Source organism: Xyrauchen texanus, chromosome 15 (genome assembly GCF_025860055.1).
Source record: "Xyrauchen texanus isolate HMW12.3.18 chromosome 15, RBS_HiC_50CHRs, whole genome shotgun sequence".
NCBI classification, from domain to species: domain Eukaryota; kingdom Metazoa; phylum Chordata; class Actinopteri; order Cypriniformes; family Catostomidae; genus Xyrauchen; species Xyrauchen texanus.
Genome location: NC_068290.1, coordinates 45,325,132 through 45,351,324, shown reverse-complemented (window position 1 = coordinate 45,351,324; position 26,193 = coordinate 45,325,132).

Below are 26,193 nucleotides of genomic sequence, written 5' to 3'. Positions count from 1 at the left end.
TTTTGTTATCTGAGCTAAAGAAGTACAATTTATGATAATTTTGTAGTCAGATATTACTGCTGAAGTTAACTAATTTGTTCTTTGAACGTAATCTTGACCAACCTTGAACATGTTCAATATTTAACAAATGTGATGGAAAAAAATTATATATACAAACGGGTCATGCAGGTGGCTTATGAAAGACTTATAACAATGAACACTTGATTTTTTGATTATCAATTATTCTAACATTTATTAAAATTATTATTTCTAAGAAGAAAAATAAAATCTAGGGATCCACTTACATAATCAATGTAACTTTTCAAATGTATATATATCAAATCAATGATCAAATCACAGATTTTGCGGTTAAATAATTTGTGTGCTGAATGTTTACGTAATGACAGAATGACAACAGAGAGTACATCAGATTGTATCGTTTTTTGGTATCAGAGCATTTGGTATCATGAGGATGAGTACCAGTACATACCTTTTGATAATAAAATTAAATGATTATTGCTATAAAAAAAAGAATGTCTGTGGCAGACATCTTTATTCACTTGTCTTAATTCTGTCAGTTCAAGTCCAATCGATTCCCATATGTTACGCCGTACAGTGACCGTTCGGAGATCGAGTTCACGGGAAAGGTAGGGCATCAAGGCAAAGCTCCGTGTTATGATAATAAAAACAAATTAATTACATCAACTTCAGTGCAGTTAACTTTTGCCAACTTTGTCTGATTTCTATGAAACACAGTTTATAACTTTTTTTATAGTAAAAAAAACAAACATTCTAAACCGTTTATTTGTGTTGTTGGCAATAGTATAGGGCTTGCACCACAAAATAGAACAGGACACCTGTTTACTGTCAGCGTGACTTAACACAACGCACACTTTCATTGTGAGAGCATCATTAATTATATTGTGTTCTATTGCTTTTTACGTGGCGTGATGTGTCACGGCGTAGACAAGGTATAATATAGATTATGTTTAGGATTTTGTTGGATCGATCACTGTTCATTTACTTTGGTGAATTTGACAGATTTTGTGGGTCTTTGCGCTCTCTTTTTTTCCTCTTTAAACAAGCAGCGCTGTATTATCTTATTTCAGTGTGAATCCTCTCCTTTCCATTTATAATAAAAAATAAGTAACGAAAGGTGGTTTTAGATGATGAAAGGCAACGGTTGAATGGATCCCCCTCAAAATAAAATTGCCGCATGACACCTCTGTGTGTGTGTATGTGTGTGATATATATATATATATATATATATATATATATATATATATATATATATATATATATATATATATATATATATATATATATTTATTAGTAATATCACACAAGCAAGAGTGCGATATGGCCCTAAATCAGCACTGCTGTGATTCGGCCGCAGGTAATCACAGCAGTGATGATGTAGTGCCATATAGCATGATTGCGAGTGTGAACTGTTGCATATAAGCAATATCAATGAAAATGTTTTAAAAATTAGGAAAACTGAGTACAGTCATAAAAACACATTTGTGTATGGAACTACTTTCTTACGTGACGGATCAGAATCTGCCGTTGCTGGTTCAAAACAAATGATGTGTCCAAGCCTTCATTAGTAATTAAAAAATGTCACCTCAGAAATAGTATCATGGCTTGTGCTGATTCTCAAAAATTATTGGATGAACAAGGATAGACAGATGGATGTGTTTGTGTGTGTGTGTGTGTGTTTGCGAGAGAGAGATAGAGAGCATGTGCGATCACCTGTTGCCACACCCAAGCAGAGATGCTGTCAGCTTTCTCAAAGGAAAATAGACATCCAAGTGGGGATATTCCTCCCTATTTCACAGTAGCCGATGCGCAAGAGTCATTCACTATAGAAACAGCGATGTCCTCCGCCATTTTAAACATTTAGTTGATTTACCCAATGTGGAATCTCCGATAAAAGGTAAGCACCTTGAGTTCTGTAATAAATCAGTTGTGTCTCTCAGCTGTGATGAGCATTAATCCTGAAGTTGTCTGTATAAAGCTATTTTCTAGCTTTGGTAATGTATTAGTAATACAAACGATCACGGAGCACTGTGCTATGTAAACAATGACTAACTGATTCATTTTATGTAACCAACTGGCTCATATTACCACCTGCTGGCTAACATATGTAATTTTAAAAATAAAGACAGTAACTCCTAACAGATTGGCACTGCTCTTACGCTTAATTTAGAATAGCATGAACACAAGCGGAGTGATACACACACAGTGAAGCGTCCAAGTGCTGATGGTGTCAGACCATCAGTGCTCGTGGAATGTCTCTCATCCAATCAGATTTGAGGATCGGTACTAACTGTGGTATATATATATATATATATATATATATATATATATATATATATGTATACAGTATTGTGCAACATTCTTAGGCATATAAGATGTTTTACAAAAACTTGCAATTTTTAAATTTTTTATTATAATTATTTATTTCTTCAATTTTAGTTTGTCAATAGGAAATATACATTTTAGACTCCCAACCATTCCTTTTGCTAATTTAATAGAATAGAAGAACAGGGAGCCCTGCAACAGATGGCATTGCCCCTACTGAGCCTGAACATCAAGTCAGTCTGGGATTACATTAAAAGACTGAAGAAATTGAGACAGTATAAACAGACAGAAGAACAGTGGTGAAATCTCCAAGAAGCTTGGAACATCCAATCAACCAGCAACCAAGAAAAAGTGTCCAGGTGTACCTAGAAGAATTGGTGCTGTTTTGAAGGCAAAGGTGGTCACACCAAATATTGATTTAGCTTTTTTATGTTTACTAGACTTTGTATGATGTTAACTGATATATTAAAACTATTTATAACATTAATTTTGAAGACATTCTTACTATGCAACATTTTTCACAAGTGCCTAAAACTTTTCCACAGTACAGATATATATGTGTGTGTGTGTGTGTGTGTGTGTGTGTGTGTGTGTGTGTGTGTGTGTGTGTGTGTGTGTGTATGCATACTGTATGATCTAACGTGGATTTTTCTTTATAGAAAAAACAAAATGCATGGAAACAGGTGCCCTAACAAAAATTATCCTGGTTTCTTCCGTAACCTCCATTCCCACGGAAGGAGACGTTGTGTCGATGTAGTAACACTAGGGGTCACACTTGAGAGTCCGAGACGCCTCTGATCTTTGATAAAAGGCCAATGGGAAGTGGTATTTGCATGCCATTCCCCCGGACATACGGGTATAAGGAAGGGGACATGCATACCGCTCATTCGGGTTTTGTGCTGAGGAGCTAAGAATAAGGTCCCGGCCATTTGAGCGGGTAGTTCAGCGTTGTGGCAGGAGGGACACAACATCTCGTTCCCTCCATCAGGGAACGGAGGTTAAGGAAGTAACCAGGACGTTTCCTATCTGCCACTCACTTGACGTTGTGTCAATGTAGTGACACTAGTGGTCCCCTACAAAAACGTCACAACTAGCTGAACTGTGTTACGCGGAACGGCGGTGCGAGATGGGCAGACTACTGTGTGCCGCATAGCCAGGACACCTCTCCTGATGCTAGTATGAGTGTCGAACAGCCCCTTGGGGATGAGTCGACTACCCAAAGGATAGGGACAGGCTAGCCCAGTCTTACCTCTTCTCTTTATCTTTTTCTCCCCAGAAAAAGAAAGAAACCGTTAACCGACCCGGAACACCAGTGTCTACATCAGGGGTTGTCCCTCCCAAGGGGAAGACACCACAGAGACCACACCCAGCCCAGAGAGAGGGGTATTTCAAGTGGAGATATGTCACATGGTCTTGCCGAGTCTACTCGGGAGTATGTCATGTGGAGAAGTCCCATGGTAGGTCCTACCCAATGGGGGAGGAAGTTCTACGAGCATGGTCACTGGTTCAGAGGGGCCTCTGCTCAAGGAAGATGCAGTTTGCCAACAGGGAAATGTTTTTCAGAAGAATATACAGCACATGCAAAGCACCTGACCCAGTACAGGGCTTAGTTAGCACAAGTACTGAGCTGGCAGCTAGTTTCTCCACAAACTTGCCTGCCACAGAGCTAGGAGGAAGTCAACCAGGGAACACATTTGTGAACGCTACTGGGAATTAAGAGTGCACATCTTCACCTCCTGGGGCAGTGCTTGCAGGTTCACCACCTGATCCCTAAACGGGGCTCTATGTGGGCACATAGAATGAGAGTAGTGAGAGTAGCCCAGACCGAACTCTATGCACTTTTCACTGACAGAGAACGCTTGCAGGTCCCCTACCCTCTTAATGGAAGTGAGTGCTGTCAGGAGGGCAGTCTTCAAGGAGAGTACCTTAAACTCTGCTGACTTTAAGAACTTGAAGGGAGCCCCTTGTTGGCCTTGCAGGGCTACAGTGAGGTCCCATGAGGAAATGAGGTGCGGTCTTGAGGGATTCAACCTCCTGGCACCTCTCAGGAACCTGTTGGACGCGCGATGTGTCCCGTGGCGCCATGCCCATCTCAGGACTCGAGGCTGGAGCAAGTGCTGAATGGAAGGATTCTGGGGAGTCTACCTGTGCCTGCCCGTATCGACTCCAGATCAGCTGGACCCTTGTGGGTGACATGCCGTGACAGGTCGCCCGTCATTTGAGTAGCTTGCAGCGACTTCAGCGGAGGAGATGGCGGTTGTGACATGCGATTGGAGTCTGTTCGGACCAGCATGTGCTCGCCCTGGATCAATGGCCAGAACCTCCGATAGGAGCCTCTGAAATAGTTTTAGTGGAACCGCAGTCTTCTGTCTGAACTCCTTCAAACAAGTCAGCACTGACTGGACGTGCTTGTTCGTGAGACACGCTTTCATCGAGACTGAGTCCAACTCCTGGGAAGAGCTTGCTCTTTTCACAGTTGACCCGAAGCCCTAGTCGGCTCTGGAGCGAGGGTCTTTGTGCGCACATAATGCGTCTCTGTGATTAGCCAGTCATCGACGTAGTTGAGAATGCGAATGCCCACTTCCCTCAACGGAGCAAGGGTGGCCTCTGCTACCTTCTTGAAGACATGAGGAGACAAGGACAGGCCGAAAGGGAGGACTTTGTACTGGTACGCCCAGCCCTCAAATGCAAACTGCAGGAAGGGTCTGTGTCGAGGTAGAATGGAGACATGAAAGAACGTGTCATTCAGGTCTACTGCCGAGAATCAATTTTTATGTTGGACGCTCACTAGAATGCGCTTCTGCGTAGGCATCTTGAACAGGAGACTGTTTAAAGCCTAGTTCAGTACCCATAGGCCTAATATTGGACGCAATCCACCGCCTTTTTTCAGTACAATGAAGTAGGGGCTGTAAAATCCCTTCTTCATTTCGGCTGGAGGGACAGGTTCTATCGCATGCTTCCACAGAAGGGTGGCGATTTCTGTGCGCAAGGTTGCGCCGTTCTCGCCCTTCAACGTGGATGCCGCTGAACCTGGGCAGGGTGTCTGGTGAACTGAATCACGCAGCCAAGTCGGACGGTCTGGGTCAGCCACCGCGACGGGTTGGAGAACGTGAGCCACATGTCCAAACTCGCTGCCCGAAACACACTTATGGGTTCGTCCACTTTCACTACCCTCGACAGCGGGGTGGTCCACAGGTACACGGAGGTCCCTCAGGTGGATAAGGCGGTATCCTCCAGAGGTTGTAGGACTTGGTCATCTATGGCGACCAAAGTCTACAGTGCCGGTGGACAGGCCGCATCCGCCCTGCATGCCATGGCCTTCCTGCAGGTACACCAGGCCAAGGCACTAAAAGAACTACACGTGGGTAGTCCTGATCCCGATGTGCTGCAAGAGCTGTGCTTGGCAACAGACCTCACCCTCCGGGCGACGAAGGTCATGGTGTGAGCACTTCAGCAGGCGATGTCCAATTTTGTGGTCTAGGAGCGCCTGTGGCTGAATCTGTTCAAGATGAGGGACGCCGAAAAATTATGCTTTCTCAACATGCCCATCTCCTAGATTGGACTTTTTGGCGATGCCTTTGAGGACTTTGGCCAGCAGTTCTCGGCGGTGAAGAAGCAGACAGAGGCCATCCAGGACATCTTGCCCCTGCGCGGCTCAAGGTCCCACACCCCGTCTGCTCGCCGAGTGTGTCCCCCTGTGGCGGCGAAAGCCCAGCTCTTGGCTACAGGAAGCTGACACCTCTGTCTCACGGGTCATCACGAGGACCCGGAAGGCTTCTAAGCACCCCTGAGACAGATGAGCTGGTATCCAGACCACTCCATCCCCCGGTGGAGGGCTGGGAGGTAAATCTTTTGTTCCCTTCTCTTTTTTGTTTTGTTGCAGCCCGTTGGTACCCAAATTGCCAAATAAGAGTGGTTTCCTCACTACTTGGGTCACATATTCAGTGTTCACGTCTGCTGTTGTCACGGTGATCAGACATCGAGCATTCGCTTCCAGGGCCCCACGAACGCAGTCCCCCTGCATTTGCAAGCCCGGCTGCTTCATGCCTATGACCAACCGGGGTTGTGATGAGTCTCGAGGATGACCCGAGAGATCCTCCTCCTCAGTCGCTAACCTGCCCTATGTCAGATATGCAGAGCAAGGTAAGTACCTCGAGGTTCCCCTCAGCTCAGCCATCTTGGGACAAAGCAACGCTCCTCGATGTGGCATCACCTGCTCCTCCCCACCTCCATGTACGTCAGACGTGATCCTCCCTTTAGTGCCCCTCACCCAGAGCTTGGACGTGTGGCTAACATTTTCCAACACATCGCGGTGGCTGGCCAGGACCATCCGACTTGGCTACACGATTCAGTTCACTAGGTGCCCACCCCAGTTCAGCACCGTTCACTTCAGTGCAGGGCAAGAACGCTGCCACCCTGCGTGTTGAGATCATGACCCTTCATCACAAAGGCACAATAGAGCCTGTCCCTCCAGCTGAGAAAGGCAGTGGGTTGCGGCCAATCTTGGACCTGCGAGTTCTGAACCGGGCCTTACACAGACTCCCATTCAAGATGCTAATGCAGAAACACATTTTAACGCATGTCCGGCATCAAGATTGTTTCGAGGCGGTAGACCTGAAGGATGCGTACTTTCACATATTGGACACCCTTCTAACAGTTTGCTTTCGACGGCCGGGTGTATCAGTACAAGGTCCACGAAACAGCCCTGCCTTGACGAGGCAGCCCATGCCCTGTTAAGAGAAGTGGTCATCCACATTCTCAACTATCTTGATGACTGGCTGATCCTAGCTCAATCGCGCGATTTGATGCGTAAACACGGGGACCTGGTGCTCAGGCACCTTCCTCTTTGGAGGACACTCCCCGACATGGCCCTTATATGGTTCCCTGCTGAACGATTTTGTTCCTTTTGTGGATGAAAAAGAGAAGAGGCCGCAGCTGGGTCAGCCGGTCCTTATTTTTGGGCACTCGACTTGTTCACGAGGTGCAAGTTACCTGACAGCCTGGTGCGCTGGCTACAAGGCACACAGAGCTCTACCCATCTCGCACTGCCAGTCCACATAACACAGTGCAGTAGTTGTGGCACTTTCCATAGGGACCCCTAGTGACACTACAATGACACAACATTGAGTGACAGAAGGGTACTTGAGGTACTGGTGAAGGGTTGATGGAGGTAATGAGACATTGTGTCCCTCCTGCCACAACACTGAACTACCCGCTGAAATGTCCGGGACCTTGTCTCAGCTCCTCAGTGCGAAACCTGAATGAGTGTTTGCATTCCAGCATCTTATATACCCATATGTCTGGGGGAGTGCCATGCAAATTCCACTCGCCAATTTTCAATGGCCTTTTCTCAAAGATCAGAGATGTCTGGGGTTCCCAGGAGTGACCCCTAGTGTCACTACATAGACACAACATCTCGTTCCCTCCATCGGGGAACGGAGTTTACGTCAGTAACCAAGACATTCTAACAACTCAGATAGCACACGTATGTCGTAGATGTTTGTTTTACATCTTTTCATCTAGAAATCTTTGCATTTTAATAAACCTCTCCAAACATCTTACAAAGATCAGATTTATGGACATTCTAAATCAAAATGGTCTCAAAGACAAGTGCTGAATATCGAATTGACATCCGAGAAGAAATGTCTTATAGACGTATTGCAGATGAGGAAACAATATCAAAATATGTCTTCCAGATGTAAATGCACACATCACATAGATGTCTGGGTGATGTACGTGTGCTATCAGTAACATGATCAGGGGGCATGATACTCACATTTTTCCTTCATACTCATTTGTGAAATCACAAACTATTATCTGTGTAGCTTTTAGAAAGATGTGCATTTAACCAATTTTAATGTAGACACCCTGAGAGGTATAAAGTGGGGATTGTTTACCAAAAAGTTGCACCTCATTGGCTGCTGGAGATTGGCTCCTAATTAGTTTTCTGAACACGCCAGAATCATGTACTGCTTTAATCTAATCTCTACTCTTTCAAAAAAAATAATGAGATCATTTACACCTCATTAACATGCCCTGTATTGTCTATGTATTTTATCATAATGATTGCTTATTTCACTTTGCATCGTTATCGCCTCTAATGAAACTGTTCACACAACTGTCAAGAGAGCCTTAATTGGTGATATAAAATTACAGACACTTGGCGATTACATGTGTGAAGATTTAATTTGCATTAGGCACCCTCCCAATGTAAATTACACATTGTCTGTGAAAATCTCTACACACCATATTTACACCAGTACGTTCAGGTCTAAGAGGGCCCCGTTTCCCCGTAAAGATTTAGATTTGTTCAGTGTGTTTTCTATGAGCAATTTTATGAACATTCATTTTTATTTATGTGTGTTTCCCAAAGCTGCACTTAAAATTAATGCACTAGGATGCACTTTAAAGGGGTAATGAAATGGTGAATTTAATTTTCTTTTATATTTAGACATAATGTATGAGGTAACTAAACTATAAAAACACTGTAAATTTCAGAACTCAAACTTCCTCCCCAGTCTACAAAAAGTATTTATAGTTGCCACCTTGCTGAAACGTCTTGTGTCAAAAACATTGCTCATTTGTATTTACAGATCCCATAACATGCATCATCGCACCCTCAGCCCCGCCCAATGGTGTGCAGGTCAGAGAGCAGGCCTTGTTTGACGAACTATTCCAAACATAATACCTAAGTGGACACATCTGGACTATTTTTGATTATTTTTGAATATATTCATGCACTAGACAGACCTCTTGTCCACGTGATACATATCTCGTGCCACATTTAAAAGATGCTGTGTCAAGTTAAAACTCTGATCGGGAGAAGCAATTCTATATAAATTCAAAATATTTACTTAATATTTCCTTGAGCAATTTTGAGTTGAAGCTATCCTTTTAAAAATAGTTAGCAACACTACAAGCTATAAAAAATAGGGCATAATTACACAAAGTATTATTTTTTTTTTACAAAATATAAATATTAGTTTTAAACAGCATTTGAACAGATACACCAGCGTAAATAAATGTAAACAAATTAATGTAAATACATTTATCAAAAAGAGTGATGAACAGCAGCATTTAACTAAATATTCAGCAACAAATAAGAAGTGAAATAATGTGTAGGGTATTCTGAGTGAAACTCAAATTACTTGTCCTTTAAAACGATTAATATACTATAATCGTCCAAACAAACTGATTCACTAAATTTAATCTGACTTTCTAAAGATTCATATGGTTTGGGAGAACATGTTTGATCAGTGTCGTCTTCTTGAATAGAGTGCAAGTGCTCATATGGGTAAAAAGGTCAGGAAAATGCTCAAATTCTGGGACAATTTGTGTATGGAAATTGACATTTCCAGGACAGACAAACATTGTGACGATTCCGGGGAAAAATGGTTAGGTGGCAACTCAACATGACCACTTGTTACAGCACACGCAAACGTATGCACAAATGTGAGTTTCGAAGCAGCTGACAATTGGCACATGGGTTTCAAATTATTTTGGAAAACAGCCAGTAATTTTAAGTTGATTCATATGATCTTTTTTTATCTACTTTCGATGCTACTGGGAAATGAGGCCTAGGGCAGAACTTCCCTGTAGAGAACTTCTCCAAACTCTCAATCATCTCACAAGTTAACTCAGTGTGCTTTCACACTTGGTTTGATTGCATGGGCCGAACCAGAGTTTGTTTCCTCCCTCTTCCCACTGCCCCCACTGGTCTCTGTTCACATCATATTATTTAGGTCCAAACCCCGGTCTGATTGTGTCATCAATGTGAGTAAAAGCAGCAGCTGTTTACCACTGTAATTAGTTAACAACATAAGAAGACATCAGCTTGGCTGTGTTATTAAAGTATTCAAAACTTTACATGTGCAGAGCAGCACTTTTTGTCTGCCATGTGAGATGAATGTTAGTATATGTTTGATGCAATCCAGTGAATGTGTTGCAAGAAATTTGAAGATTGTGAGCTGCTTTCTAAAGTGGATTTGTTTGGAGACAAGCTGCTGTGAGAAATATTAGTTATCAGGAGCCTGGAAAGACGCAAATTATAAATCATCACAAGTGGTTCATTTCCAAGATTTGGCACAATTGCATTCCTATCAGCAGTGAACCGTGCTGGAGTTCACATGCACCGTACCCCAGACTACCTTTTCTAGTGGACTTGGGTGCAGTTCACAGGTGAGCACCTGAGTTCACAAAACGAACTGAAGTTGCTTATTAGGACATATTTCAAATTTCAATACTCTGAATCCTGGCTGGCAAGTCTGGAAACTGTACCACTAGTAAAATATATACATAAACTAAATGACTTATCCGAAATTGTATCCTCGGCTGGATCAAGTCACTCATCAAAATACAAACATTCATCGGAGTCCCGCTCTTCTGAGGAAAATGTTTACTCTTCATCACTATCCAGGAGTTTCCTCACCTGTGTATCGTGCGTTCTTTCAAACGCACAGAAAAGTACACATACTTGTTGTTTTTAAGGCACATTCAGGGGCGTTCACCATTTGCATTGATCGTCTCAGCACATTACCGTATGAATAGCGCCCCCTGCCATGGGTGTGATCACATTAGGGATAATTAGCTTTGTTTCATAGAGATTACATTGCAGGAGAATATATGTTTTCAATATGAAATGTTTTATTTAAAAGTAGAAATCTTAAGCTTTCTTTAAACATATGTTTCATGTTTGTGTGATAAGTATTTGCAGAGTTTCAGTTCATTTTTGTGACGTGTTTCAGAAATATGCTCACGCACACAGAGACTGCAGTTAGCTCACCTTATCTCTAACACTTATCAATATGCCCCAAAATGGTGGAGAATTTTATGTTGTTTACGCTGCAATGACGAAAAATCCAGCAGGTCACGCTGACGTGTCCATCAACCCCAGAGGGTTAAACCGTGGTCCTGACTCTCTGTGGTCATTAAAAATCCCATTATGAGCAAATCTCATAAAGAGCAGGGGTGTAACCCCAGTGTCCTTGCCAAAATCCCCCATTGCCACTTCTTAATCATGGCCTCCTAATATTCCCCATCCATGAATTGGCTCTATAACTCTACTCTCTCCTCTCCACCAATAGCTGGTGTGCGGTGAGCATACCGGCACAATATGGCTGCCGACGCATTATCCAGGTAGAGAGTCTCCTGTTCACAGTGTAAAGCATTTTGAGTGTAGTGTCAGAAAAGTGCTATATAAATGTAACTTTCATCTGCAAATCCAGAATTTGTCCTCTACTTTTCCACTGAAATTGTAGTCTGCCATATTTGAGCAGTTTATATGATGTGTCCTCTGTGTGCAGTCTAATGGACACAGATCTAAACTAAACATTCCCTACAAACATGAACATGTGAAGTGGGGAGGATGTTACCCCACTGTAATATGATAACTGCGCCATCAATTACCCCTGTCATATGTTAATAGTCTTCTTGGCAAGTGCCTGGGTCTGCTGTACTTATTTATGAGTAATAATCGGCTTTAAGATGAATTAATTCGACCCAGAGAGTGCGAGTGCCAGAGATTAATGCCTCACACACACTGCAGCTCTGAAATTGGCCATGTCTCACTGCATAAAATGAGAGATTTATGTAAACATTGCAGTGTCCATTTTGCTTGCATGTTTGTCAGGTCCAACTATCAAGACGCTAATCATTTAAGCAAATATTAAACAAAACAAGTCTGATCATGCTGTGAGTGGCTGTCAAGAAATTCAGGATATTATCTGTCATTACAAACATATAATCCACACATTGATCAGCAGTGCCCTTTAACAGCCTCAAATATTTGTGACCTCTTCATTTGTTGTAGTTTTGTTTTTAATTTAATTCAATATGTGTAATCCTGTTGGTTCTAATAATTTTATTTTTTATAAATAATATGAGCCAATGTAATATTGTCATTTGACGTCTGATAATATCCTAATTCTATCCATATTCGAAACTCATTAATATTAATTAGGTTATGCACAGATCATTTCAAATTATCTCTTACTCTTCATAAATAGTCATTCTTAATTACCAATTCAAGCGCTCCAGTAAATATTTTACATAAATAATTTGATAACTATATCTGGTACTATATCTTGTTAGTCTGTGTATAAATATAATTTCCTACCTACAATGACTTATTGAACCTGTGGTTAAGTTTGCACCTCTTGTACAAGGAGTTCCTGGTTATTTTAGTTAACCAGCATTACATCTGTACGTCAATGGATGTTTGTCTTGAATATTGACATTTGTTTTAATTTTGCTTTGCTATTTACGTGTAAATTGCAGAACAGCCAAGTGAGTCAAGAGCGAGTCTGAGTGCATTAGAGATCCTTGCCGCTGTCACCTGTCACTTGCAACAAGCACTTTTCATAACATCCAAAATAACACATTTCAGCATCAATCACCACTTATTATAAAACATGAACGAAAATAAACTTCTGCTCAAGAACTGGCCATATTAAACACTTACCTGACGAAAGCTGTTTGAAAAACTGTAAGGGACTAAATTGGCTAAAGCATATAGTGGTAGGGATATGTCCCTCCTATAAATGACTCCTATGGGGATTATGCACCTACAGCATTTTTCATTTGAGTTGTCAAAATTAGAGGTTCTTGCTCACTTGGTGCCCTAGGCAAAAGAACACATGACACATATATGGCAGAAGCTATTTAAACTAAGTGCAAATTAAACATAGTTGCTATATTAACACCATATTAATATAGTAACACCATGGTTATTTACATCATAACTCTGGTTTCTGCCAAAAACATGGTTACAATACTACCAGGGTTTGAAATTAACACTAGTCCACCCGGCAAATGTGAGTAGAAATCAACAATGGCGGGTGCCACTCTTACTAGCCACTTTGGAGGGTGACATTTTCATGTTTTTTCTTGCATTAAAAATAATTATAAATATTAAGTGATTTTTGGTCCACCGAAGGAAATCACATTTTTCATCTTGCATTCAGTGCTCTTGTTAGCAACGAGATAAATTAATCCGTCATCATGAATGAGGATCTGCTGCTTGACTGAACGAGAGGAGCTGCATGTCGTTTGTTCATTTCGTCAATCTTGTTTAACAAGAAAGAGGGCTGGATTAATTATGAATAAAAGTGAATGATGTAGCTAGCACTTTTTGTGGGACGGGGAATTTTGTCTAGTAAAAATTATTAGTGGCTAATGACTTATAAACACAAATACAACACAGTGGCCAGTGAGCTAAAAGGTTAATGTTAACTCCTGAATACTACAATAGTAAAATCATAGTTAATTTTTGTACGGTTTAGTTACTAAACAAAATCCAAAAATAAAACAAAACTGTGTTATATTTTAACATCTTTAAAGTAGTCCCCCTTTGCCTAGAATTTGCAGACATTTTCTCAAGCAACTTCTTGAGGAATCACCCTGGGATGCTTTTTAATCAGTATTGTAGGAGTTCCCATCTATACTGAGCACTTGTTGGCTGCTATTCTTTATTATTTGGTCCAAGTCATCAATTTCAAAAACGTTTTTGTATTATTCAGTTTTAGTTTTAGAATTAAATAAATGAAAATGTTGGCTCAATTATATTTTTGTCTACAAAACAAATTTCAAACATTTAAGCATACGCCTTCTGATCAAAAGATTTTTAACATCACGAGAAACATTTCAGTCAAGTGTTTCAAAACATTTCACTGGTAGTGTGTGTGTGTGTGTGTGTGTGTGTGTGTGTGTGTGTGTGTGTGTGTGTGTGTGTGTGTGTGTGTGTGTGTGTGTGTGCGTGCGTGCGTGCGTGCGTGCGTGCGTGCGTGCGTGCGTGCGTATGGAGTGGTGGTGGTGTAGTAGTCTAAGCACCATAACTGGTAATCTAGTAATCAGAAGGATGCTGGTTCAAGCCCACAGCCACCACCATTGTGTCCTTGAGCAAGGCACTTAACTCCAGGGGATTGTCCCTGTAATAAGTGCACTGTAAGTCACTTTGGATAAAAGCGTCTGCCAAATGCATAAATGTAAATGTAAATAAGTCAACCTCCCAGTTAGAATATATATATTAGGGCTGTCAATCAATAATTTTTTTTAATTGTGATTAATATATATATATTTTTTTTTTTTGCTGTTAATGAAATTTGACACCATATATATTTATTTTCATCTAAGGAAAGAAAACAAAACAATATGTAACAATAAAATGTTCTGTTTACATTTTCCAAACAAAGTCTTCCACAATATAAAGATATAAATATCATCTATTCAAGTAACATTAAGTCTAACTGGGAGGTTGACTTATTTAAAGAATTACACCCCATAGGTTGTGTATTCATTCATTTCACATTTCTATATTCATAATTTTACATTTAAAAAATATTAAACTATTAACATTTCTTATGCATTTGCAACTGCTGTGTAAAAGCATTTATTCCTGCTCTGTGAAAATACACATAATTGCCACTTCAGATGCAGCTTCTGTGTCACCTTTGCTGTGGAAAGATGACTTTAGCCCCAAAAGGTTTAGTATCCATTGCAGTGGGCATTAAATCTCTTAAACTCTCATCCTCCACAAATTGATCTGCCAGAAGACTGTGGCTATCCACTTTCCTACAGCAATCCTGAAGCTACGTTCATGATTTGCATCCGAGCATCAACACCAGCTTCTAATGCCGCTTTGAACTCCACAGGAAAAGCAGAGTGAAAGTTAAGACTTGGCATGTGTAACGAACCCCGCTCCTCTAGTTCGCTCTGCTTCCTCGAGCTCACACGCTCGCTCCCAATCACCCCCCTCGGGCTCTCACGCTCGCTCCCAAAAACCAGAGTATTAGTTTCACCCACACTCGTCCCAATCACTAGGTTATTCGTGTCACCTGCACCGCTCGTTTTTTCCCCTATACATCACAACCCTTTCGTTTCACTCTGGTTGGTTATTGTTTAGTTTACCCCTTCGCTTTGCCAGCTCTAGTGTCCCCCTAGCTCCCCTATCTATTCAACTAGCTTGTCTTATTCTACTTACCTGTTATACTGATTCTGATTTCCCCGGCTTCGACCTTACGCTTTCCTCGACCACTCTTCTGTAGATTCGCCCCTTTGCCATATCCTGATTCCCCGGCTTCGACCTATCGCTCCCCATTACTACTCTTCTCTGGATTTACCCTTTTGTACTTTTGCCTGCTCTTTAATAAAAGCAGTTTTTGCTCTTTAATAAAAGCAGTTTTCTTTTACATTGTGACTGTCTCTTCTTGTGTGGGTTACAGAATAACCAACCATACAGAAGACAGTCACAATGGAAGCCACGGAGGATTTCCGCAGCTCGCTAGAGCGGATTTGCACGGCGCTTTCTGCCCAAGGATCTACGGTTGGGAAACACGACCAGGCACTCAAGGCTCAGGGACAGCAAATACAAGAAATACTGCATACGGTACGTACTATTTCCGATCAGTTTTTACCAGTTCCTCCTGTGTCTGTCCCTGTGCCCGTTGATGTTCCCACCGCATTTCCCAGCGCCGCGAGCTTTCAACCCCCCGAGCGGTTTGACGGTTCGTCGGAAGCTTGTCAGGGGTTTTTAATGCAATGTACTGTTTATATGACATACCACCCCCTTTTGCGCACTGACAGTGAGAGAGTACATTTTGTTATCTCCCTGCTCTCGGGCAAGGCACGGCAATGGGCCACTGCATTATGGACCGCCGACAGCCCCCTTTTAATGTCGTATGATCAGTTTTGTCACCAGATTGCCATGGTTTTTAATCACCCGGCAGCTGGCAGAGATGTAGGCAGCCGCCTCGTGTTTTTAAAACAGGCGTCACGCACAGCCGCTGCCTACGCACTAGATTTCCGCACCCTTGCCGCGGGTAGCGGGTGGAGCAACCCCGCTTTGTTGACGGTCTACCGCCTGGGTTTGAATGACCGGCTCCAAATGGAATTGGCATGCCGAGGAGAATCGCTGTCACTGGAGGACTATATTCAGCTCTCCATCACTGTGGATAACCTGCTTCGGGACCGTGCTTGTCGGAGCCCCTCTGTCATCCACGAGCCTTCTATGGGTCTCAACCCGCCCAAACTCGTTACTCCCGAGCGCTCTTCCACATCCGAGCCCATGCAACTTGGTCGCGCTCCACTAACCCAGGCAGAACGAGCTAGACGGTTGACACAGAGCCTCTGCCTATACTGTGGCACCCCAGGTCACCGAATTGACTCATGCCCAGCCGGGCCCCGGCATTCCCTCTCCAAAAGTCAGGTGAGAACATCTGTCTTTCTCAACGTTACCCAGAAACAAGTCTGCTTCCCAGTAATGTTGAGTTTAAACAATGTCTCTTTTTCTACCCCAGCCCTAGTGGATTCCGGGGCAGCGGGAAATTTTTTAGACAATGGCTTGGTCCAGAAACTATCCATCCCACTCTATCGTGCCACCTCTCAGAGTTAACTCTCTAGATGGGGCACCTCTCGGATCGGGTCTCATTTCCTTCCGGACCATGCCATTGTCCCTCCAAGTGGGCTTGTTTCACACAGAGCTCATCCAGTTTTTTATAGTGCACTCACCCAGAGACCCTGTGGTTTTAGGCCACCCCTGGTTAGCGCTTTATGACCCCCACATTTCCTGGCACACGGGGGAGCTATTGCGCTGGACCAACCACTATTTATCACACTGTATTTCCCTTCCGGTGTCCTCCACCTCCGTAGAGAGCCCCGAAGTGAGATCCCCCGTCACCATCCCTCCTGAGTACTCTTCCTACGCTGATGTGTTCGAGAAGACCCAGGTTAGTCTTCCCCCCCATCGTAGCGTGGACTGCGCCATCGATCTCCTTCTGGGGTCCCCACTCCCCAAGAGCCGAGTGTACCCCTTAACATTACCCGAAACCAAGGCCATGGAGGACTACATTGACGAGGCACTCAGTCTAGGCATCATCCGGCCGTCCACCTCCCCAGTGGCGTCCGGCTTCTTTTTCGTGGGCAAAAAGGACGGCGGGCTTCGCCCCTGCATTGATTACCGGGCCCTAAATAAGGCCACGGTGAAGTTCGCCTACCCCCTACCTCTCATCCAACCGTCCCTCGAGCAGGTCAGTAAGGCGCAGATCTTCACCAAGCTCGACCTCAGGAGTGCGTACAACCTTGTACGCATCCGCAAGGGGGACGAATGGAAGACTGCGTTCATCACCACTAGGGGGCACTACAAGTATTTGGTGATGCCGTACGGCCTCGCCAACTCCCCTTCAGTGTTCCAGTCGTTTATGAACGATGTCTTCCGAGACATGCTGGACCTCTTCCTCGTCGTCTACATAGACGACCTTTTAATTTACTCCGCCACACTCTCTGAACACACCATCCACGTCTCAAAGGTGTTACAGAGACTGCGAGAGCACGACCTTTTCGTGAAGGCAGAGAAGTGTGCCTTTCACCGCCCCTCCGTCTCCTTCTTGGGATACGTCCTGTCTGCGGGAACAATGGAGATGGAGACCGACAAAGTTGCCGCAGTCCTATCCTGGCCCGAGCCTAGTACGCTCAAGGAGCTCCAACGGTTCCTGGGTTTCGCCAATTATTACCGGCGTTTCATTAGAGACTTCAGCAAGATCGCCGCGCCCCTCACGTCTCTCACACGAGGCAACCCGAACTTCCTCACCTGGAACGCACCCACCCAGCAGGCCTTCCAGGCCCTAAAGGAGGCCTTCATGACCTCCCCAGTCCTTCGGCAGCCCGACCCCACTCTCCCGTTCGTGGTAGAGGTAGATGCCTCAGAGGTAGGGGTGTGAGCTGTACTCTCCCAACCACACGGGACACCCGCTAAACTATACCCATGTGCGTTCTACTCCCATAAGCTGTCCTCCCCCGAACAGAACTACGACGTCGGTAATAGAGAGCTGCTGGCCATCAAGCTGGCCCTAGAGGAATGGCGCCATTGGCTGGAGGGCTCTAGGTTCCCCTTTGTCGTTTTCACCGACCACAAGAACCTAGAGTACCTCCGCGCAGCCAAGAGGTTGAACCCTCGACAGGCCAGGTGGGCGATGTTCTTCACCCGGTTTAACTTTTCCATTACTTTTCGTCCGGGCTCCCAGAACCTCAAGGCGGACGCACTCTCTCGCCTTTTCAACCATGGCTCGGAATCTCCTGAGTCGGAGACAATTCTCCCCACGTCGTGCGTCGTCGCACCCGTTCGGTGGGAACTGACGGAGGCCATCCTGCAGGCTCAAGGCGACGAGCCCGCACCTCCTCAAACCCCCCCAACAAGATGTATGTCCCCACCATTATTCACCCTCAGCTGATGCAGTGGGTTCATACTTCCCTTTGTTCTGGCCACCCGGGGATTACCCATTCTACCGAGCTACTCGCTAGGAGATATTGGTCGCCCTCACTCAAGGACGATGTCCACGACTACGTCCTCTCGTGTCCGGTCTGTGCCCAGTCCAAAACACCTCGTCACCTTCCCGCAGGACTCCTCCAACCTTTACCTATCCCTGACCGACCATGGTCCCACATCGTCATGGACTTTATTACCGACTTGCCCCCCTCCGACGGCCGGACCGAGATCCTTGTGGTAATAGACCGTTTCTCCAAAATGTGCCACCTGATTCCCCTACCCGGGTTACCCAACGCGACACAACTGGCCGACCACATGATCACCCACATCTTCCGAAACTTCGGTATTCCCGAGGAGATCACTTCGGATCGGGGTACCCAGTTCACGTCTCGCTTCTGGCGGGCTTTCAGTGACAGACTGGGTATCCAACTCAACTTCTCAGGATACCACCCCCAGACCAATGACCAGACCAAGCGTCTCAACCAGGAGATTGGCAGGTACCTGCGAACCTACTGCGCCCAGACCCAAGGCAGCTGGCACACCTATCTCCCCTGGGCCGAATACGCCCAGAACAGCCTGGTCAGCTCTTCTACTGGTCTTACCCCTTTCCAGTGCGTCCTGGGCTACCAACCACCCCTTTTCCCGTGGGAAGCGGATCCCAGTGACGTTCCGGTGGTGGATGCCTGGGCCCGAAGATGTGCCCAGGCCTGGAGAGACACCCATGACCGGATTCAACGCTCCACCCAGACCCAGAAGGCTAAGGCAGACCGCCGACGCCGTCCTGCACCCCTGTTCCATCCGGGCCAAAGGGTTTGCTCTCGACCCGAGACATCCGCCTCCGTCTCCCATGTAAGAAGCTAAGCCCCAAGTATGTCGGCCCTTTTAAAATTATTAAACATATTAACCCAGGCACTTACCAATTACTTTTGCCACCCCGCTACAAAATTTGTCCTGTGTTTCATGTTACCCTTTTGAAGCCCGTGTTCTATAGCCCCATGTTCCCGCCCACGGCAGCCCAAACACCCCCTCCACCACTCGATGTCGGAGGTCAACCCGCCTATACGGTCCGGGCCTTGCTAGACTCCCGACGTCGGGGGGGCAAGCTGCAGTATCTGGTCGACTGGGAGGGCTACGGACCTGAGGAACAGTCGTGGGTACGGTCAAGAGATGTCCTGGATCAAGCTCTCAAGCTAGACTACCATCGCCAGCATCCCGATCGTCCCGCACCACTTCCCAGAGGTCGCGCTCCTCGCAACCGAGCGCGGCCGTCCGGAGCCGTCCGTAGCAGAGGGGGGAGTACTGTAACGAACCCCGCTCCTCTAGTTCGCTCCGCTTCCTCGAGCTCACACACTCGCTCCCAATCACCCCCCTCGGGCTCTCACGCTCGCTCCCAATCACCAGAGTATTAGTTTCACCTGCACTCGTCCCAATCACTAGGTTATTCGTGTCACCTGCACCACTCGTTTTTTCCCCTATATATATCACAACCCTTTCATTTCACTCTGGTTGGTTATTGTTTAGTTTACCCCTCCGCATTGCCAGCTCTAGTGTTCCCCTAGCTCCCCTGTCTATTCAACTAGCTTGTCTTATTCTACTTACCTGTTATACTGATTCTGATTTCCCCGGCTTCGACCTTACGCTTTCCTCGACCACTCTTCTGTAGATTCGCCCCTTTGCCATATCCTGATTCCCCGGCTTCGACCTATCGCTCCCCATTACTACTCTTCTCTGGATTTGCCCTTTTGTACTTTTTTTGGCTCTTTAATAAAAGCAGTTTTCTTTTACATTGTGACTGTCTCTTCTTGTGCGGGTTACAGCATGCTTGAGTGGTAATTAATATGTGCAGAAAATACTTTATTTCTACCACAAGTCCAATCTAGGCTTGTTTTGTTAATAAAATAATATATGCTAAGAGGACCTTTCTCCATCATTTTATCACTGACAGGGAAGCGTTTTTGTGGTTTGTTTGTCAGTGTAATGACTCCGGGCAGACACTTTACAAAGGTTCCATCCTCCCAAAAAGTGTTTATGCTGGTTACATTTACATTTATTCATTTGGCAGACGCTTTTATTCAAAGCAACTTACAAAAGAGGAAAACCTAAGCGAATCATCTTAAGGAGACAGTGGTACGAAAAGTGCCATACTACAAAGTTTCACTATCATCAGAATAGTGGTGTAACATGTGCTCTCTTAGGTTCATTAAAGACCAGACGTACTGCTGCATTCTGGATCATTTGGAGAGGTCTAATAGCACATGCATGAAGGCCTGCAATGAGAGCGTTACAGTAGTCCAGTCTAGTTATGACAAGTGACTGAACGAGCAGTTGTGTGGCATGTACAGAGAGGAAGGGTCTTATCTTCCTGATATTGTAGAGTGTAAATCTACATGATCTTGCAGTCTTTGAGATGTGGTCTGTGAAATTTAGCTCATCAATGGTTACCCCTAGATTTCTGACCGTTTTGGAAGGCAAAACTGTAGTTGGACCCAGCTGCACGGTGATGTTGTGTTCAACAGCAGGGTTGGCTGGAAAGACAAGGAGTTCGGTCTTGGCTGGGTTGAGTTGAAGGTGGTGTTCCTTCATCCAGGCTTAGATGTCTGCCCTCTCCAGGCTACCTCAAAGGACCTTTCTGAGAGATAGGAGTTGAACCAGACAAGCACAGTTCCAGTGATGCCCAGTTTAAAGAGTGTGGATAGTAGTAGGATCTGATGGTTGACTGTGTCAAAGGCAGCAGAAAGGTCCAGCAGAATCATAGCAGGGCAGTCTCAGTGGAGTGTCCACTTTTGAAGCCTGACTGATTGTCATCCAGCAGCTTGTTCTGTGAGAGATAGGCGGAGATCTGATTGAAAACTGCCCTTTCAAGTGTTTTTGCCATGAATGGGATGAGAGAGACTGGTCTGTAGTGTTCTATCTGTGTGGGGTTAAGTGCAGGTTTTTCAACAGTGGGGTTACTCGAGCCTGCTTAAATGTAGTGGGAATAGTGCCTGCAAGAAGGGATGTGTTAATTATGTGTGTAAGTGCCAGTAGGATGGACGGAGAGATGGCCTGGAGAAGATGTGATGGAATGGGGTCAAGGGAACAGGTTGTGGGGTGGTTGGAGAGGAGGAGTTTAGAGACCTCAGTGTCAGTTAAAGGAGAGAACACAGAGAAAGAAGAGTTGCATACAGGAGCCAGGTGTTTGACAGGGTGTGGTGCAGTGAATGTATTGCTGATGGCTGTAACCTTATTAGTAAAAAATGTGGCGAAGATATCTGCTGTCAGTGATGTGTCAGGTGGTGGAGGGGGAGGGCAGAGAAGTGTGTTGAATGTTCTAAACAAGCTACGAGTGTCTGTGGTGCTGTTGATATTGGTCTGGTAATATGAAGTTTTTGCAGCTTTAACGTTATCTGAAAAAGTTGCAAGCAGAAGCTGATATTTACCTAGATCGGCTGGATCTTTAGATTTCCGCCATCTCCTCTCAGCTGCCCTGAGATCAGTCCAATGTTGGTTTATGCTGTATTAACTGTAAATACATTAATCATGGTTAACCCTTGTATTGTCTTCACTTTTAGGACCCTCTGGTATCCCTCGGGTCAAATTGACCCAGAAAATATTTTGGGTTTTAAAAACAATTCTGAAATAAAAATGTACTTCATAAAGCATTAACATGTCTTTACCTCAATTTCAAACAATTGAGATAACATATATGTTTAAGGAATGCAATCAGTCTCTACTAGAACATAATTAATAATGGAAGTGTGGACTTCCGGTTATGGCAAGTAGCTGATAGGTCGCAACTTTTGAGCTCTGCTGCTAACTTGTAATTAATCCTACAATACTAGGCTACTCAGAACTGCTCTTAAAGTTAAGCAACACGTTTATAAGAGTACCGGGAATTGAAATGTCACAAAGAGGAGTCAAAAAGCCCAAAATACAATGACAACTGGAGGATGAACATTCAGACAGAGAAGAAATGAGCAACGCCATGGCTGCCATGGATTACGGCCCCGACAAGGATGGCGGGCTAACCCAAGAAGTAGCTAACCCAAGAGATAATATCAATGAAGATACGTATAATGAAAGCCAAAACGTCTTTGAAAGGTGGACTTTATAAGAAAATTGATGTCGTCCAAGCAATAATTACCGATGTAAGAAATCAGGTGCAAGAATGCACAGGGCGCATTGCACATGCGGAACAATGGATTTCTGATGCTGAAGACAATGTTAATGAGCTAATGTCCAAAGTCAACACATTGGAAACCACCATTAAAACACTCACCAACAAAGTAGATGACTTGGAATGCAGAAGCCGATGGAACAACGTGAAATTGGTGGGTCTACCGGAGAAAGCAGAGGGCCGGGATTCAGTTACTTTTCTGGAAAAGTGGTTGCTGGAGGTGCTAGGTCTGGACCCGCGGGAGGCACTGGTAATCGAACGGGATCACAGAATTGGCACCCTGCTAAACAACGGCAACGCAACATGTCCAAGAACAGTTATTATGAAATTCTTGAATTTCAGAGACAAAGAACGAGTATTGAAGGCAGCCAGAACCACAGGAATGGTCCTCTATGACAACGAACAAGTTCACTTCCATCCGGACCTTTCAGCTGGAGTTCACAGGATGCAGCGCAGCGGCTATGATGAGGTGCGAAAGAAGCAACGAGACAAGGGAATCCACAAGCACAGAATCATCTTCCCAGCGCGACTCCTGGTTACACATGATGATAAGTCTTACACTTTCCAAACTCCGGCTGAACTGGAGACATTTTTTCAATCTGTTTGAATGATTGAGGCGGATCTGTCGGAGGGATGCTTTGTCAGCAATAGGGGTTGTCCAGAGGACATGTTGCGTATCAAACAACAGCAGACAGAATGGTCTATTAACTGAATCAAAGCCCAAAATGGTAGCACTGTGGTGGATCTAGGCTTGGGAATCGGTTCCAGGTTCCGGTTTGGAACCGGTTCCAAACTTTCCGATCCATCGGAATCGTACACGTCCACACGTTAACGATTCCACTAACGATTCCTAATGTTCCGTTCCATCCATTCCCGCGTCGCGGCATGACGTCGGTCACAGTATGCGACTGGATCCATTCCTGTGTCGCGGCATGACGTTACAGTATGCGACTGGATTTTTAAATCCCCCAAAAGCGCGATGGCTACGAGACGTAAACGATCGAGAGTGTGGCTTAATTTTACAAAAAAAGACGATCAGCAACATTCAGCGTGTAATCTTTGCAAAGCGGTTCTCGCTTGTAAGGGGGGGGGAGCACAACAAATATGCTCAAACACTTAAATAACATACATGGCATTAAATACCAGGAGTGCACTATATTTGACAGCCTGCGCTCCACAAACAATGGTAGGTAGGCTTATAAGTTATATCAAAACATAAATTCTAGATAAGTAACCAATGATCTTTTCTAACTAAATAGTCAAATTATGTGCAAATATTCGCTCGTTTAATTCATTGTAGATGGTGACAGTGACAGACAGCCTGGTGAGAGTAGCGAGAGAGAGACCCCTTTCACGCTAGCTGCTCAGGGAGACAAGATGACAGAGGAAAGGGTGAACGAATGTCATCGCAAGGTTGTGAGGTTCGTTGTGAAAGGTTTGCACCCTTTCATGACAGTAGAGCAGGTCGAATTTCGGTAGGTGGGAGAAATGCTTACAATATTGTTATCAAGTAGTCTGAACGGGTGACCAGTACGTCCTGAAAAAAAATCAGACAGCCCCGACCCCGAGAGCCGAGAGCCAATGTTCCGACTTCCGAATTCGTCCAAATTGTCCCGAAAATGATAGAACTAGAGCAGCAGTCCTTTTTCACCCAAAAGCGGCATGCTGAACAAAACCGTTTTTCTCTGTATGCAATGTTAAACAAGCCTTGAAACACACAGCCCTTCTGTCAGTCAAATATCCTCCTGTCATCACAGAGTTGCAGGCGATAGCCTAAATCTTTTTTTTAATTAAATAAATTTCATTGCGGATTTATTGTTTTTAATAGCCTGCCTATCAGCGTTTTTCATAGGTTCGATTTAATGCTTAATCAGTATACAAATTAACGCTTTTCATGATCCCAGACTTTTGTGTAGCATGCTTGTTTACAAGACACACTACTCGTCTATGGAGAGTATATTTTTGAGAAGTATATAAAATGTAGACTGAAAGTATACTTTCTTATTTTTAGTTGAAAAGAAGTGTACTAATAGAACACTTTAACTCTTTCCCCGTCAAACACGGAATTTTCCGTGTTTTATGAAAAAACGCTTCCCCGCCAAACACGGAATTTTCCGGGTTTCCGTGTTTTAGGTGTTATACGGTAAGGAAGACCCCTGCGCATGTTTTGAAAGAGTACGCAACTCTTTGATCAAAGAAACAGACTGCGATCGTCTCAAACATGAAGAAGTGGAGTATGAGAAGCTCAAAATATCAGACATAAACATGCCTTTTTCTCAGCTTTTTGTCTGAAATGTTGTTTTTTGACAAAACCTACCTCTGTTCAAGTCGCAATAAAAAAAGAACAAATGAAGATAAAATAAAATTTTTGCCTAAAAGCAGAGGCCCAGATCTTTATTTTGATATATAGCATCTTCATATATTCATGGAAGAAAATATTCAGCGGGCCATTAAATTTTAGCGAAAATCGTCAAAAACCCTGGCGGTGGCTGGCAACTTTTTTTTAAAAACGCTGGTGGGGAAAGAGTTAATAAACTTTAAATTATTATTATTGCTGTATACAAGATCAGGTTCAGTTCCATGCTCATTTTATTTACTCTATAAGCTATTCCACCCGAAAGCTTGTTACTATATAAACATGAACATGAACATGTTAGTTTATAAGACAGTGTGTAATATTATGTTTTTAAAAAAGTATAAAAAAGTATTTAATAAGCTACTCAATCAAAATAGTAAACACAAGTACAAGCCAAGAATACTTAGAATATTTAATTATAATTTTAAGTATATCTCGATCAACAAGTATAGGCCAAATATACTTAGACTTTTCTGTCAGTATACTTAAATGCAATTTAAAGTATATTTCTGATAAGTACATAAAGTATATTTCTGAGAAGTACATAAAAAGTAGACTGAAAGTAAACTTTCTTATTTTTAGTTTAAAAGAAGTATACTAATAGAACACTTGAATAAACTTCTTTTTCGTAAGGGTATCCAACCTATAGGCTAGCTGAAGTCGCGCCATCTCTGGGCCTATTCGTTTTTAAAACAAATCTGTTAATTGTATGCATCTGTTAGTTTCAGCAAACAGTAGTTCCTTTGTGTTTTTTCTCTTTGCCTCCGACCCATTGTGTCGTTTGATGCCTTGATTCATGTCTTTTGGCTTTACCTGCTATGTAAGCAGCAGCATGCGGACACACACGTACACTTCCTTCACATGCCTAGGTAGACGTACTCAACTTTAACATGACCTGACATTCCCAATCCCAGCAGGCATTGCGTCTTTTAACTGATGTGATCAAATATTACACTGAATGAACTGTAGGGTAGGCCTAATTTCAAAACGAATTCAGATTTTTCCAAAAACTCGAATGGCTTGATATAAAATACACCTTCCAGCAATTTATTTGTTTATCTGCAAGTTTTGGAACATCTGAAT